We start from the raw sequence: 14,814 nt of genomic DNA, 5'->3' as shown, positions 1-14,814 counted from the left end.
ACTCAGCTGGGAGGCATACTGCTCCTGAAAGTCATTCTCCCTGTGTCACTTTGACCATAGATAGTGAAACTCAAAACCCTTTCTCTGACTAGATCATGAAACCTTGTTGACTTCACATTCTCACAGCTTCTAAGACTAATTGTTGGATTTCTTTCTGAACAAGTTTATGATAGACACTATAACCCATTCACTTTACTCCTGAAACCCATCTAGACTACACCTCCCAGCCCCAGGCAGTAAGATTTGGTTATGTGCTTGAGTTCTAGTCAATAGAAAATGGGCAGAAATGGTATACTGCAGTTCCAGAACAGGCCCATTAAAAACCTCCTGCATGGTCTTCCACCCTTTGGGTAAACCCCATTAGGGTTTGAAGTTTCATTCAGTTAATTAGAAGTTTCTTGGTCATTGCAGACATGGAATTGGATACCTGTACATTGATTACAATAATTCCACAGAAGAAAAGATGCATCAGATATGGTGTTTTCCTGACTTTTTTTTCCCCCAGTGGTGAGGATTGAATCCCAGGCCTCATTCCAGGCAAACACTATAAAGTATAACCTATTTTGAGAGAGGGTCTCCTTTTTTTTCCCCCAGGCTGTCCTTGAACTTGTGATCCTCCTGCATCAGCCTCACTAGTAGCTGGGATCATAGGCACGCCTACTGCCATGTCCAGTTTGTTTTATTTTAATTTCTATGTCCTCTAAAACATTAGCTTATTTTCTCTCAGAGATTCTGGTTCTTTGTGTTTTGGGCTTTTTGCCCCTTTCTCTTTAGATTTTCCATTTCCATCTCCAATTTACCCATTTCACTTTTCACATTCTTCACCAGACAGCCCTTTCTCATTTCCCTGTTCTTCTTTTCATTTATCCAGAGGAAAGACTGCAGAACTAATTCCTGATAGAGAATGACAAAATATATCTACCTTTTTTTCAGAAATAAAAAACGTTGACTTTTTATTAATTTATGGGTTTCTGTGTTTTGTCTTTTGAAAAATATAAAATAGCTGGTAAGATATAAGATCAAGTTTGAGAAAACAGATTACAAAAAGTATATAAATGGAAGGCATTATTTTATGGTACTTGTTTTATTTTATGGAAAAAACTGAAATTTCTTTCATACTACCAACATTTAAAATTGGAATAAATTGGGGCTGGGGATATAGCTCAGTTGGTAGAGTGCTTGCCTCACATGCACAAGGCCCTGGGTTCAAATCCCCAGCACCACACACACACACACACACACACACACACACACACAGAGGAATAAATTAAGCAAACAACTGAAAATAACTACCAAAATACAAAAATATAGTCAAGCATGGTACAGTACATGCCTGTAATACAGCAACTCTGGAGGCTGAGGAGGGAGGACAAAAAGTTCAAGTTCAACTTAGGCAATTTAGCAAGACTTGATCTCAGAATAAAAAAATAAAAAGGACTGGAGGTATAACTCCGTGGTAGAGGGTTTGCCTAGCATGTGTGAGGCCCTGGGTTTAAGTCCCAGTACCACAAAATAAAAATTTCTCTCCAATTTTACTAAGTCCTGAGCACAGAAGCTTGCAAGGAACTGTGGGAAGTGAAGGAACTGATAAAAGTGAAATGGTTACTCTCTAAAAATTTAAAGGGCTGGGGGAAAGCCTAGTGAGAGAATACTTGCTAGGTATGCAAGATGAGTGTTTTCAGTTGAGAATTCTATATCATGCCGTACTATCAATCAAACGCGAGAGTGGAAAAAAATATTTTCAGATATTCAAAGACTCAAATAATACATTGTAGGCACCCTTTCCTAGAGATCCACAACAGGATATGCTTTAGCAAAATAAAGAAATAAACAAGCAAGAGGATAGGGGATCCAGGAACCATGGCCCCAACTCTGAGGACTGGAAAGGGAAGTATCTGGACAGCAGCCACAGCAGGCTCACAGAGCCACTAGCCTAGGCTGGAGTAGGGAGAAGGAGGCCTTTGATGAAGAGGTGGGGAGTGTCCAGAACGTCTCGTTCTTGTCCTGATTTTTATTCTATGTACTGAGTTACTTCAATAACACATATTAATATTTAAAATCATATTCTGTCTTGAATTGTCCTTTCCACCACTTAAATGCATTCCTACCTAATCGAGTTCCCCCAACACTGTGTGCATACTGTTTTTACAGTATGTATTGGAGGGCTTTATCAGCATCTGTTTATAAGTCTGTCCCTACAGTTACGATGAGAGTTTTATGAGGGTTGAACTGTGTCATTTCATCTTGAGTTTCTCAGCAGAGTGCCTAAGTGGACAGGGTGTGTTAGCCAAGTCAAACTAAATACTGATCAGGATAGCCACGTGAAAGAAATTCCTCAAAAAGAGCATTTTATATTTATTCAATAGAATTTTAAATCAGAAGAAAATCCCAATTCAAACAAAGAATATTTCAGGAATATTCATTTGACAATATTAAACTATCAACAAATTACATGATTATTTCAATAAAATACATTAATTTATTCAACAAATATTGAATGTTCACTCTGTGCCAGAAACTTGTGTTTGCAGCATTCCAAATTAAGTCCTATAGTGGGAGAGATAGGAAGTAAGTAGATCCTAAATATACATGTGCAAAGATGCTAGGCTGGGGGGTGGAATAAAACAGGGTAGGGAAACAGAATGTCCATGGAGTGGAATGGGGAGCTATCTGAATGTGGCCAAGGAAGGTTTCACTCACCTTCATTTGCCCCTGATTTTCCTCTGCTTCCCTCTACCTCTGTTAGGGAACAGGCAACCTTAGAAAACACACAGCCAGACTTGAGTCAAGACACAATAAGTAAGATCCCTCATGAAAAGGGGGAAGAAGAAAAAGAAGAGAGGGCAGCTCCCCCCTCCTCCCCTGTGTTTAAGGTGATAGGGCAGAAGGGCTTCTGTGAGACTTAGAGATGATTCTTTGTGCTCTTGAAGGCTGAGAATAGGCAGCTTTTTTTTTTTTAAATAGGTTTTTTTTAAATAAATAAATACCTTTATTTATTTATTTTTATGTGGTGCTGAGAATTGAACCCAGTGCCTCACACATGCCAGGCAAGTGCTCTACCACTTAGCCACATCCCCAGCCCAAGGCAGCTTTATTTTTAAAGCTTTATTTTTGTTTTTATTTTTGAGAAAAGTCTTGTGAAGGCTTTGAAGTGACTTCTTCACCCACACAGGGCTTTAAACTGAAAACAAGTACCCAGGGTACCATTTCATGTTAGCTGCCATTTAGTGATAAATGGGATTTGATTGGTATAAATGGGAATGTAATTAGTTAACACCAAATCTAAAGGAAACTTTAAGAACTTCACTTTAAAATTAAAATCTCTAATTCTTGAAATGTATGTAATCAAGGAGAATTCATTTTTGTCGGCACCTGTGATGAATCAGTCTTACCTACCCTCCAAATATGTAATCATACATTTCATCTTTGAAAAATGAAAGCATATAGAACTACTTAGTCCTTATTCATCATTCTTATGTTATTATGAAAAATGCTATATAAGAAAGTTCTTCATGTTATAAAATGAATATTTATTGGTAGATGGTATTCTAAAATAAATATAGGGCAATTGCAGATCAATTTTTTTGAAAAACTCTAGTTGAAGCAATGAAACAATCTATTTGTGTGATTCTGAATGTCCCTGCATTCATTACCTTTTTTCTGTAAATCTTATATCTAAAAGATCTAGAAAATATCTCACAGTGATCTAACAATCTTTGAAAAATCTAATACAATTCTATAGCTTTATTTATAATTATCAAAATTATTTCCCCCAAGCCCCCTCCATATACTATCCCTTGCCAATGATATCTATCATCTCTCTCCCTCTCTCTCTCTCTCTCTCTCTCTCTCTCCACACATACACACACACACACACACGTACGCACGCACATACACACGCACACTAGTGTATTAGCTTGAAGTATATGTACTTAGTGTCCGGAACGTATGAGTTTATGAACTCCTAAATAGAGATGGTGAACCATGTGGATATAGCCACCAGCAGGTAGGAAAGAGCAACAGCTCAATATCTATTATTACTCATGGACTCATGGTAAATAGAGAAACAGCAAACCAATATATTGTGACAAGCTTAATATTTCACATTGGTATAAAATACATATTCAATGAGACATTAAATGCTTACCAATTTGTAGAAGTCTTTGAGGAGCTGACCAGGAAAGTAAGGAGTTCATGAAACTTCAGTGTTCATGGCTTAAAGCTGCAGCAGTCTCTCTCCACGTGCATCAACCTTTCTGGTGGCAAGGAGAAGAGAAGGCCCGGTGTTCTTTGAAGCTTGGGGCTTTAAATGCTGGCCAGGTGAGTTTGGCTGTGTGTGGAAACACAGTTTAAAAGTTTCTAATTGTGACCTTTCCTTTCCTACCTCCACATCACCCCACTGCACACACTTACTAAGCCTCAGCTACAGACCACCAGCACCACCCTACTCATCAAGAACAAAGCGAAAAGCACTTTATTCTTCCTCTTGAAAATTTGGGGACCCCCCTGGTCTACTGTGTGCCAAGCACTTTGTTAGGTGCTAGGTAAAGGTGTTGAGGCATGGTGCACTATTTGAAGACAGTCATAAAAGATTTATGAAAGTACTAAATAAAAGCTTAGCATGGGTGTGTCTAGAAATGGAGTGTTGAAGTCCCTCTGCCCCCTGGAGTGCCTCTAATGAAGCGAAGCATGAAGGTGTTGGGCCCAATATCTTAGTACACGGTGTTCCCTCCCCTCACCACCAGCCAGAAAACAAGTACGAGTATCTTCAGTGGTCAGGAGCTCTGCAATAGGATGTGTGGAAAGATAGAGACTTTCTAAAACTCACAGCCACTTTGCAGTTGTGAAAAGACAACAGAAAGACAGGCCATGGCAACAGAGGAACAACTTTCAGATCTCAGAAGTTATATTTAGGCATCCCATTGCCATATTTTCATACATGTATATATTCTGTATGTTATTTTTAATTTTGGGGGGTTGTTACTGAGGATTAAACCCAGGGGCATTTTACCACTGAGCTACTTCCCCAGACCTTTTTAATCTTTATTTTAAAACAGGGTCTTACTAAATTGCTGAGGCTGGCCTCAAACTTGCCATCCTCCTGCCTCAGCCTCCCAAGTCACTGGGATTACAGTCATATGCCACTGCACTTAGCTTTGCATTTAATTTCTAGAAACCCTGAAATAAAAGTTTAATTGATAAAAAATCCTGTCTTGTATAGACCTATGTTTATTACCAACAGTAGGGGCCTGATGGTAGAGCCACTATCAGTGTGGTTAAAGAAACAAATACACGTGAAGCAATAAAGCATGGATCAGGCAAGTCTCATTTGAATTCTGCCTCATCACTCCTTATCACTTACTGGTTGTATGACCTTGAAAACTTTCTTGCCTTCTCCAAGCCCATGTCCCCACCGCCCCCCATTAGGATGGATTAGCTATTGCTGATTTGTTTTGTTTTGGATACTGGGATTGAACTCAGGTGTGCTTAACCACTGAGCCACATCCACAGCCCTTTTAAATATTTTATTTAGAAACAGGGTCTTGCTGAGTGGCTCAGGGCCTTGCTGAAGCTGGTTATGAACTCTTGATATTCTTGCCTCAGTGTCCCAGCTGCTGGGATTATAGTTATGTGCCACAGCACCTGGCTGCTAATTGCTTTTTTTGATGTTAGTATTATTTTGATCTCCAAATATTTTAACCTCTTAGTTATTCTCTGCCTATAATCTAGACCATTCTTGCTTTTTTTTTTTTTTTTTTTTTTGGTACCGGGAACTGAATCCAGGGTTGCTTAACCACTGAGTCACATCCAGTCCTCCTCTCACCCCCTTTTTTAAAAAATTTTTTTGGTGAGGGGATTCAATCTAGGCTCTCATGCATGCTAGGCAAACACTCTACCACAAAGTCACATCCCCAGCCTACATCCAGCCCTTTTAAAATATTTTATTTAGAGATAGGGTCTTGCTGAGTTGCTGAAGATCTAGCTAAGTTGCTGAGGCTGGCTTTGAACTCATGATCCTTCTGCCTCAGCCTCCAGAGCCACTGGGATTGCAGGTATGCGCCATGGGCCTGGCTGTCTTTACCTCTTAAAATGTGGAATTCAGGGATGCTAGACCTAGAACAGGTTTGAAGCAATGATCACACACATTGTTGGCTTAGTTGCAATCAATACCTGAAGGCATTTTTCTTACCAACTGAAAAAAAAAAAAAAAATCAGGTTAACCCATGCTCCAATTTGACTCCCATCCATCAAGTGCAGCCGAATTAACCAAAAAGTGGGAATCAATGTTTCTTTCTCCTCCTACCACTCTTCTTAGCTCTGCCAGTTGTCTAAGGTTTACTTGTCTATGCAAAGCAGTTAAAGGGTGGCATCCTCAGACTGTGATAGGAGAATGGAGAGAGTTCCAGCAAGAAGTGTCATCTTGGAACATAAGAAACAGAAACAACTCAACTAATTAAAAAATTATCTTGTTAGCTGAGCATGGTGGCACATGCCTGTATATTCCCAGCTACTTGTGGGCTGAGGTAGAAGGATTTCAATTCAAGGCCAGCTTGGGCAACTGTCTATGAAATGAAATGAAGTGAACATCTGGGAATGTAGCTCAGTAGTAGAGTGCTTGCCCAGCATGTGTGAGGTCCTAGGTTCAATCCCCCACACTGCAGGGGAAAAAATTATTTTGTGAGAAGAATTGTGAGACAGTAGTTCTGTCTACCTCCAGCTTTCATTGCTCCATCTTTTACTTTTCACGGGACACTTAGAATTTGAGGGACAAGGACTGTGACCCAGGTAAACTTGGAGAAGAACCAAGTTTTTGTCATTTTTCTGTGTTGTGAGCTAGATTAAGTAATTTAACTTCTCTGAGTTTCTGTTCATCAGGAAAATGAGGATAGTCATATTTTGCTTATCCAGTTGTAAGGATGGAGTGAGATAAAATTGCTGAAGGCCTGGCATAGAGAACACGGCAGAGTACAAGGTTGGCCTGTCACCTCTTCTGACATGGTCCTGCTCTTTTTCCTCCACTCTCCAATGTGGCCTGCACTCTAGCTATACTAAACCACCTGTAATTTCCTGAACACACTTTGATGGTTCATACTACAATGCTTTATTCATATCATTCTCTTTGGAAAGCTAATCCAACAACTAGAAAACTACAACTCACCCTCTTGTTTCACCACAATTCTCAGGTCCTATATGAAGGACATTTTGGGAGATACTTTTCACAGGTCTCTTGCATTTCTACACACTTGCACTACCTCACCAAATATGGTGGTGTTGTTTTTTTTTTAAATTTGTTCTAATTAGTTATACATGATGGCAGAATGCATTCTGACTCATTTTACACAAATGGAGCACAATTTTTCATTTTTCTGGTTGTACATAATGCAGTCACACCACTCCTGCATTCGTACCTGTACATAAGGTAATAACATCTGTCTCATTCCACCATCTTTCTCACCCCTATACTCCTTCCCCTCTCCTCACTCTCCTCTTCCCAATGCAAAGTTTCTCCATTCTTCCCTTGCTTCCCTTACCACCACCATTATGGATCAGCATTCACTTATCAGAGAAAACATTTGGCTTTTGGTTTTGGGGGTTCATCTTACTTTGCTTAGCATGATATTCTCCAACTCCATCCATTTGCCAGCAAATGCCATAATTTCATTCTTCTTTAAGACTAATATTCCATTGTGTATATATACCACAGTTTCTTTATCCAGCCATTGAAGGCATCTAGGTTGGTTCCACAGTTTAGGTTTTTGTTGTTGTTTGTTTGCTTGCTTTTGGTACTGGGGAATGAACCCAGAGGCACTTAACCACTGAGCTACACCCCGAGCTCCTTTTATTTTTTAATTTGAGACAGGGTCTCACTAAGTTGCTTAAGGCTTCTTTAAGTTGCTGAGTGAGGCTGGTCTTGAACTTGTGATCCTCCTGTCTTAGCCTTCTGAGTTGCTGTGACTACAGGCATGCACCATTGCTCCCAGCTCACCAAAGATATTTGTATAGCAAACAGCCTTAAAAGACAGAGATAGTGTCTTTCTTCAGAGCAAAAGTTCAGTATGCTCACTACCTATTATAAAACATTTTGGTTCCCTAAGATTCAGGTTCCTCTCTAATACTATCCACTGCATATACAGGTGACATTTGGCCCCCTTTGTGTTCCTCTGTGGGATTTGGGGTTTGGGGAACTTGATGCAAAGTTGGTGATACTCTTGCTACTGCTATTGTCACGAGCAATAAAATGTCCTTTATCTCTGACACAGGAGTCTCATGTCTTCTACCATTCTCCATGAAACAGTGGCAGCCTAACCTGTTAGCTTACAAGCAAGATAAAATCTGAGACTCTTCACACTTCTTGCTAGCCTGTTCTCTTCTTTCCCATTTCATTCTATCATAGGAGTATTAACTGCTTCTTTAACTCTATTCTCATATTATCTACATTTCTGACTTTATCACAATATTCAGTATTCACATAGATTTTCTTAAAACCATCTTCGATGTCTGTCAACCTCTGGAAAACATTTTATGTTTAGTACTGGTTGAATGAATGAGTGTGGCCTCACACTCCTCTGACTCTTACCATTGCTGGTGTATGTCCAAGAGGACGCCTAGTGCTCTTAGCCTTTGTAATCTTCCAGAGACCTTTCTCCCAATTGCTCTCTGTATGACCAGCATTTTGGTTAGTATTTCATGATTCCTTCAGTTGACAAGTATCTATTCAGTTTTTCTTAGTTGCAAGTCAGTGTTCTTCACACTTTGTGAAGCACAAGGGCAAATCAAGATGATGATTTATGCCCTCAAGATGCTTACTGGCTAGAGAGAAAATATACACAAGTTATGTGCCATGAAAATACTGTGATATTTTGGACAAAATAACCTCTGTCCTGACCCTGAATGCATATTTAAGATTTGGGTCTTGATCCAAATCTCCACCATGTTGGCTTAGGAACTGACTTCCTTAACAAGACTCCTAAAGCACATAATTAAAATCAAGCATCCATAAATGGGGCCAGGTACAGTGAAGCACACCTGTAATCCCAGGGGCTCGGGAGGATGAGGCAGGAGGATCACGAGTTCAAAGCCAGTCTCAGCAACCTAGCAAGGCCCTAAGCAACTCGGTGAGATCCTGCCTATAAATAAAATATTAAAAAGGGCTGGGGATGTGGCTCAGTGGTTAAGCGTCTCTGGGTTAAATCCCCAGTACCAAAAAGATAAATAAATAAATAATTTTTAAAAAAATCAATAAATTGGATGGTATCAAACTAAAAATCTTCACAGCAAAGGAAACAATCAATAATGTGATGAGAGAGCCTACAGAATGGGAAAAAAATCTTTACCACATGTACCTCAGATAGAGCATTAATCTCCAGGATATGTAAAGAACTCAAAAAACTCAACACCAAAAAAACGAACAACACAATCAATAAAAGGGTAAAGGAACTGAACAGACACTTCACAGAAGAAGAAATACAATTGATCAACAAATAAATGAAAAAATGTGCAACATCTCCAGCAATTAGAGAAATGCACATCAAAACTACACTGAGATTCCATCTCACTCCAGTCAGAATGGCAATCATCAAGAATACAAGTAACAATAAATGCTGGAAAGGATGTGGGGAAAAAGGTTTACTCATACATTGCTGGTGGGACTGCAAATTAGTGTAACCACTATGGAAAGCATAATGGAGATTCCTAAGAAAACTTGGAATGGAACCATCATTTGACCTAGTCATCCCACTCATAAGTTTATACCCAAAGGACTTAAAATAAGCATACTACAGTGACACAGTCATGTCAATGTTTATAGCAGCTCAATTTACAGTAGCTAAACTATGGAACCAAACTAGATGCCCTTCAACATATGAATAAAGAAACTGTGGTATATATACACAATGGAATGTTACTTAGCCTTAAAGAAGTATGAAATTATGGCATTTGCTGATAAACGGATGGAATTGGAGAATATTATGCTAAGCAAAATAAGCAAATCTCAAAGAACCAAAGGCTGAAAGTTTTCTCTGATATGTGGATGCTAATTCACAATAAAGGGGAAGGGATAGAGGTACTTTGGCCTAGACAGAGGGGAGTGAAGGGAAGGTAGGAGGAATGTGGGTAGGAATGATAGTAGAATGAACTGAACATTATGACCCTATGTACATATCTGATTACGTGACCTGTGTAACTGTACATCATGTACAACCAGATGAATGAGAAGTTAAATTTCATTTACGAATGATGTGTCAAAATGCATTCTACTGTCCTGTGTAAACAATTAGAGTAAATTAGAAAAAAAATTGGGGCCTATAATCCCAGAGACTCTGAAGGCTGAAGCAGGAGGATTGAAAGTTCCAGGCCATTCTAAAAACTTAGTGAGGACATAAGCAACTTAGTAAGACTCTGTCTCAAAATAAAAAAAAATACAAATAAAGGACTGGGGTTGCAGCTCAGTGGTGGTGTACCCCTGGGTTCAGATCCCCTGTATAAGCAAACAAAAAGATCTGTAAAGGTCTCAATTACAACATGGGTGTGAAGGGTAAGGAAGTACTAGGCTTAGGGAAAAGTTCCTGCAAAGGCTCAAAGTTGATAATTCAGGTGCTTTGGGGAAAACAAAAGAGCATTCACTCTGGCCTGAACGTTGAACATATACAAGAAAAAATTGACCATTAAGTTGTAATGGAAGGTTGGGGACATATCAGGAGACTGTCAAAATTAAGGAGTTTGTAACGAGCACTTTGGCATTTTACGGGCAATGAGGACATTTTATTGGCAATGAGAAGATAATGAAAGTTTTTTGATCAGAAGAAAAACTTGATTACAGAAGAGTTAACCGGGTACTAACAATAAAAATGAATTGGAATATGAAAAGATTGGAAGGTTTTGGAAAAGTCTGTTGAGATTCCTTTTTAAAGCAATGGCTCAGATGAGAGGCAGTGGAAGTAGAAACTGGATAAGAACCTTTTTTTTTTTTTTTTTAAAGGAACTTCAGAGAAAAACTTGGCAGTGGGAGGTGGGAGCCCTAAAGTGAGAGTGAATGGAAGCTTCAACCAAATGGTATCTTGCATAATCCCTTTCACATCCAACCAACATCTCTGTCTAATCCACAAGACTATCCTAAGACGTGGGTGATCAGATGTCTTGTTGAAATCAAGGTAAGTTTGTTTTTCTATTTTCCTAGACCTACATGATCTAAATATTTATAGCCAACATGGGTTTTGGTCTCTTCATTATCACTGCCTTTCCTAAACATTTATAAGTCACATATATAAATTTACTCTTAATATTTTTAAGTTTGCACTACAATATTATTATCTATATGTCCCATTGTGGTACTACAGATCCCTATAAGCTTTTTCATCTTGCCTTACTGAAATTCCATACCTATTGAACAACTTTCTGTTTTTCCCCAGCCCTCAAGTCCTTGGTAACCAACATTCTATTTTATTTCTATGAGTTTGATTACTTTAAATATCTCATATAAGCAGAATTGTGCAGTATTTGTCCTTTCTTATGACTAGCTTATCTTAAAATAAAAAAATAAAAAAGGCCTGGGGATGCAGTTCCATGGTAAAGGGCCCCTAGGTTCCATCTCCAATAGCAAAAGAAAAAAAAAAAAAAAAAAAGATTTGGAAAGGTCTCAGTTGCACTGTGGGTTTTGTCCTCAAGGTTCACCCATGGTGGCAAATAACTTTCATCATTTTTAAAGATTAATAACATTCTAAAATAAAATATTTTCACATTTAGTATTCCCTATTGTTCTTTAAGGTTAAAGAATATTCTTTAATGTCCATCAATTCCTTGACAAACATTTAGATTACTTTCATATCTTGTGTATTGTAAATAGTGGTGCAGTAGACGTGGGTATGCAAATATCTCTTAAAGTGACTGCTTTCAATTGTATTGACTTTTTGCTCTGGATTCCTGGATCACATGGTAAAGCTGTTTTTAGTTTTTGTTGTTGTTTTTTTTTTTGTGATATTGGGGATTAAACTCAAGGCCTGGCATATGCTAGGCAAATGTTCTACCACTGAACTATAACCCCAGACATTTTATTTTGGGTACAGGATCTCGATAAATTGCTCAGGCTGGCCTGAACCTCCCAAATAGCTGGGATTACAGGTGTGTGCCACTGCAACTTGATATTCTTAATCCCCTGACCCCTATATTCAGGATTGAACCACCAAGTTACACCCTCAAACTGACTTCTTTCCCTCCCTCCATCCTTCCCTCCCTTCTTTCTTCCTTTTTGAGATAGGGTCTTGCTAACTTGCCAAGTCTGGCAACTTGGCAATCTTCTCACCTCAGCCTCCCAAGTTACTGATACCACAGGTGTACACCATGGTGCCAGGCTATTTTTAATTTTCTGAGGAACCTTCATACTGTTTCTCTTAGAAGTTGTACCATTTCACAATCCCAAAAATTACAACCTGCTTTTAAAATAACTCATTTCAGAATGTTTCTGATGACAAATATTAAACTCATCAGTGAGTAATTTTAGGATTTGTAAATATCATGTCATGGAAACCTCATTGGGTCTGGTCTTCTAACCTACATGAGAAAAGCTCAGTAAATATTCATTTTAAAAGAAAGATTTGTATTGCTTTTTGCCATTCTCCAATGATTCAAAATCTTTTACAAATGGTTCCATGAATCCATAAAACCAGTTAACATTTAAAGGTGAGAGGCCTCGAAGTCTATTTAGTATAGCTTCATAATTTGATGGTAAAGTATGCAATTCTTTTTTCCCCCTGAAGTTGGGCCAGAGGACCTAAATTTATTAAAGAAACTTGATTTGTTTTCCCTTTCAACCTCCCCTTAGATTTTATTTCTTTTTTCACTATATAGACTCAAGTCTTTCCAGTTTGAAACCAATTGTCCTATTAGCATATTAAAGCAAAACAGGGCACAGGGAGTTGTTTATCTCAATGAGATTTATCTTCTAAGGGTGTAGTTTTGGGAGGTTAGATACCTAGGCACTTTTAATCTCCTTCAGAACCAGTTTAGGAACTCTTGAAAGAAGTCATTAGAATCACCCTCAGCATAATCACAAAATTTGTCAGATTTGACTCTTAAAAACCTGAAATTTTCAAAATCAACCCCACCCTGAAAGGACAAAGATTTGTCATGACTGGGAATATTTACTTACTAAATAATAATGGCAATTATTTATAGAGCTACGCACCAGGTATTTTCCATGCATCAAATTACATCACCACAGCCTATTGGTATTATACTTATTTCCATTAAATAGATTAGATTTGAGAGCATGAGTAACATGTTTATGCAACACTGAAATTTGAACTCCAGTGTGCTAGAAACCCAAAACCAAGCTTTTAACCACTGCAGTGTTACCTCCTATGTGCAAGGAACTGTGCTGGAAAGAAATTATGGGTCATTCACAAGAACTAGGTACCAAGTTCTTAAACAGCTGTATCACCTAGTATTTGATATAAGGCAAGTATAATACATGAAAGAAAATCTAAGTGTCTGAGAAGATAAATACTGTTATTCAAAGAAGTGTACTATAAGTTCTGAAGCCAACAGGAACAGATGTTTAAGAAAAATATAGAGCAGGGCAAAGTGGTGCACAAGTGTAAACCCAATAACGTGAAAGGCTGGAGTAGGAGAATCACAAGTTCAAGTCCAGCCTCAGTAGCTTAGGGAGATCCTGTCTCAAAATAAAGAATAAAAAGGAATGGGAGGTGTAATTCAGTGGTAGAGCCCCCTCTGGGTTCAATTCCCAGTATGTTGGGGGGTGACTTAAGTTAAAGGCAGAATTCTGGTTTTCTGTACCCAAGGGTAACCTTGGGTAAGTCTCAATTTCTTCAGCTTAAAATGGAGATTTAAATAACAATATCTCTACTTACCTCACTGGGTCATTGTGAGAATCAAACGAATGAGTATATAGTGAAAACTCTGGGTACGCAGTGAATTTATACAGTACGGTAATTATCACCAGAGTAAGTCAATTGCTGCCCGCCATGGGACAGTAAATATATACCAGAAAACTTGTTTAATCTCATTATATAAGCTCACTTCATTTTGATGTAATGCAAATATTCTTCCCTAGTGTAACTCATGGTCCAAGCCATCTTATAAGAATCGATTAATTATGATTAATTAAAATGTTAAAGAAAAGACAAAGTGACAGTTTAAAAAAAAGTTCTTCCCCTGCGTCAGGGTATCTCTCCCTTCCCCCAGACTTTATTCTTTTGATTTATTCAAGAAAGACAGCATAAAAGCATCGTATTAGCAATTCTTTTCCAGGAAATATGAGCACTTAGGGTCAATTGAAAGAGACCTAAGAGAAGGAGGAGCCGAGACGAGGGGGGGAAAAGGTAGAGGGAGAGAGGGAGAGAGAGGGAGGGAGGGAGAGAGGGAGGAGGGAGAGGGAGAGAGGGAGAAGGGGAGAGGGAGAGAGGGAGAGAGGGAGAGAGGGAAGAATGTCATACAATTTTAAAAAACTACTTTAACAACAAATCGACAAATAGTTAAAGGTATCATTTTATGCAAATTTGAATTATCAGATATTTAAAACATCTTTGCAACTGTTTCATGTTCTTTCCCCAAACGTTTTCCTGTTCCATGAACTTTTGCTCTGATGCTTAAAAATAGTTCAAGCTCATCTAAATTATAAGAAAGGTTTGGGAGCAATACAGCCAAGAGTTTTGCTGATTTACAAGCCTTGAAACTGGAAATGCTAAATAGATTCTTGTTGTAACAACTTCGGGGGAAGGTAGTGCTGCCATCCCGGCAGATGTTTAAAAACTGTTAATTTTCCCCTTTCTTCATCAGGGAGATCTGCGGAACATGCTA

The sequence above is a fragment of the Sciurus vulgaris genome (assembly GCF_902686455.1).
Source record: "Sciurus vulgaris genome assembly, chromosome: 2".
NCBI classification, from domain to species: Eukaryota; Metazoa; Chordata; class Mammalia; order Rodentia; family Sciuridae; genus Sciurus; species Sciurus vulgaris.
This window is presented reverse-complemented; position numbering follows the sequence as displayed.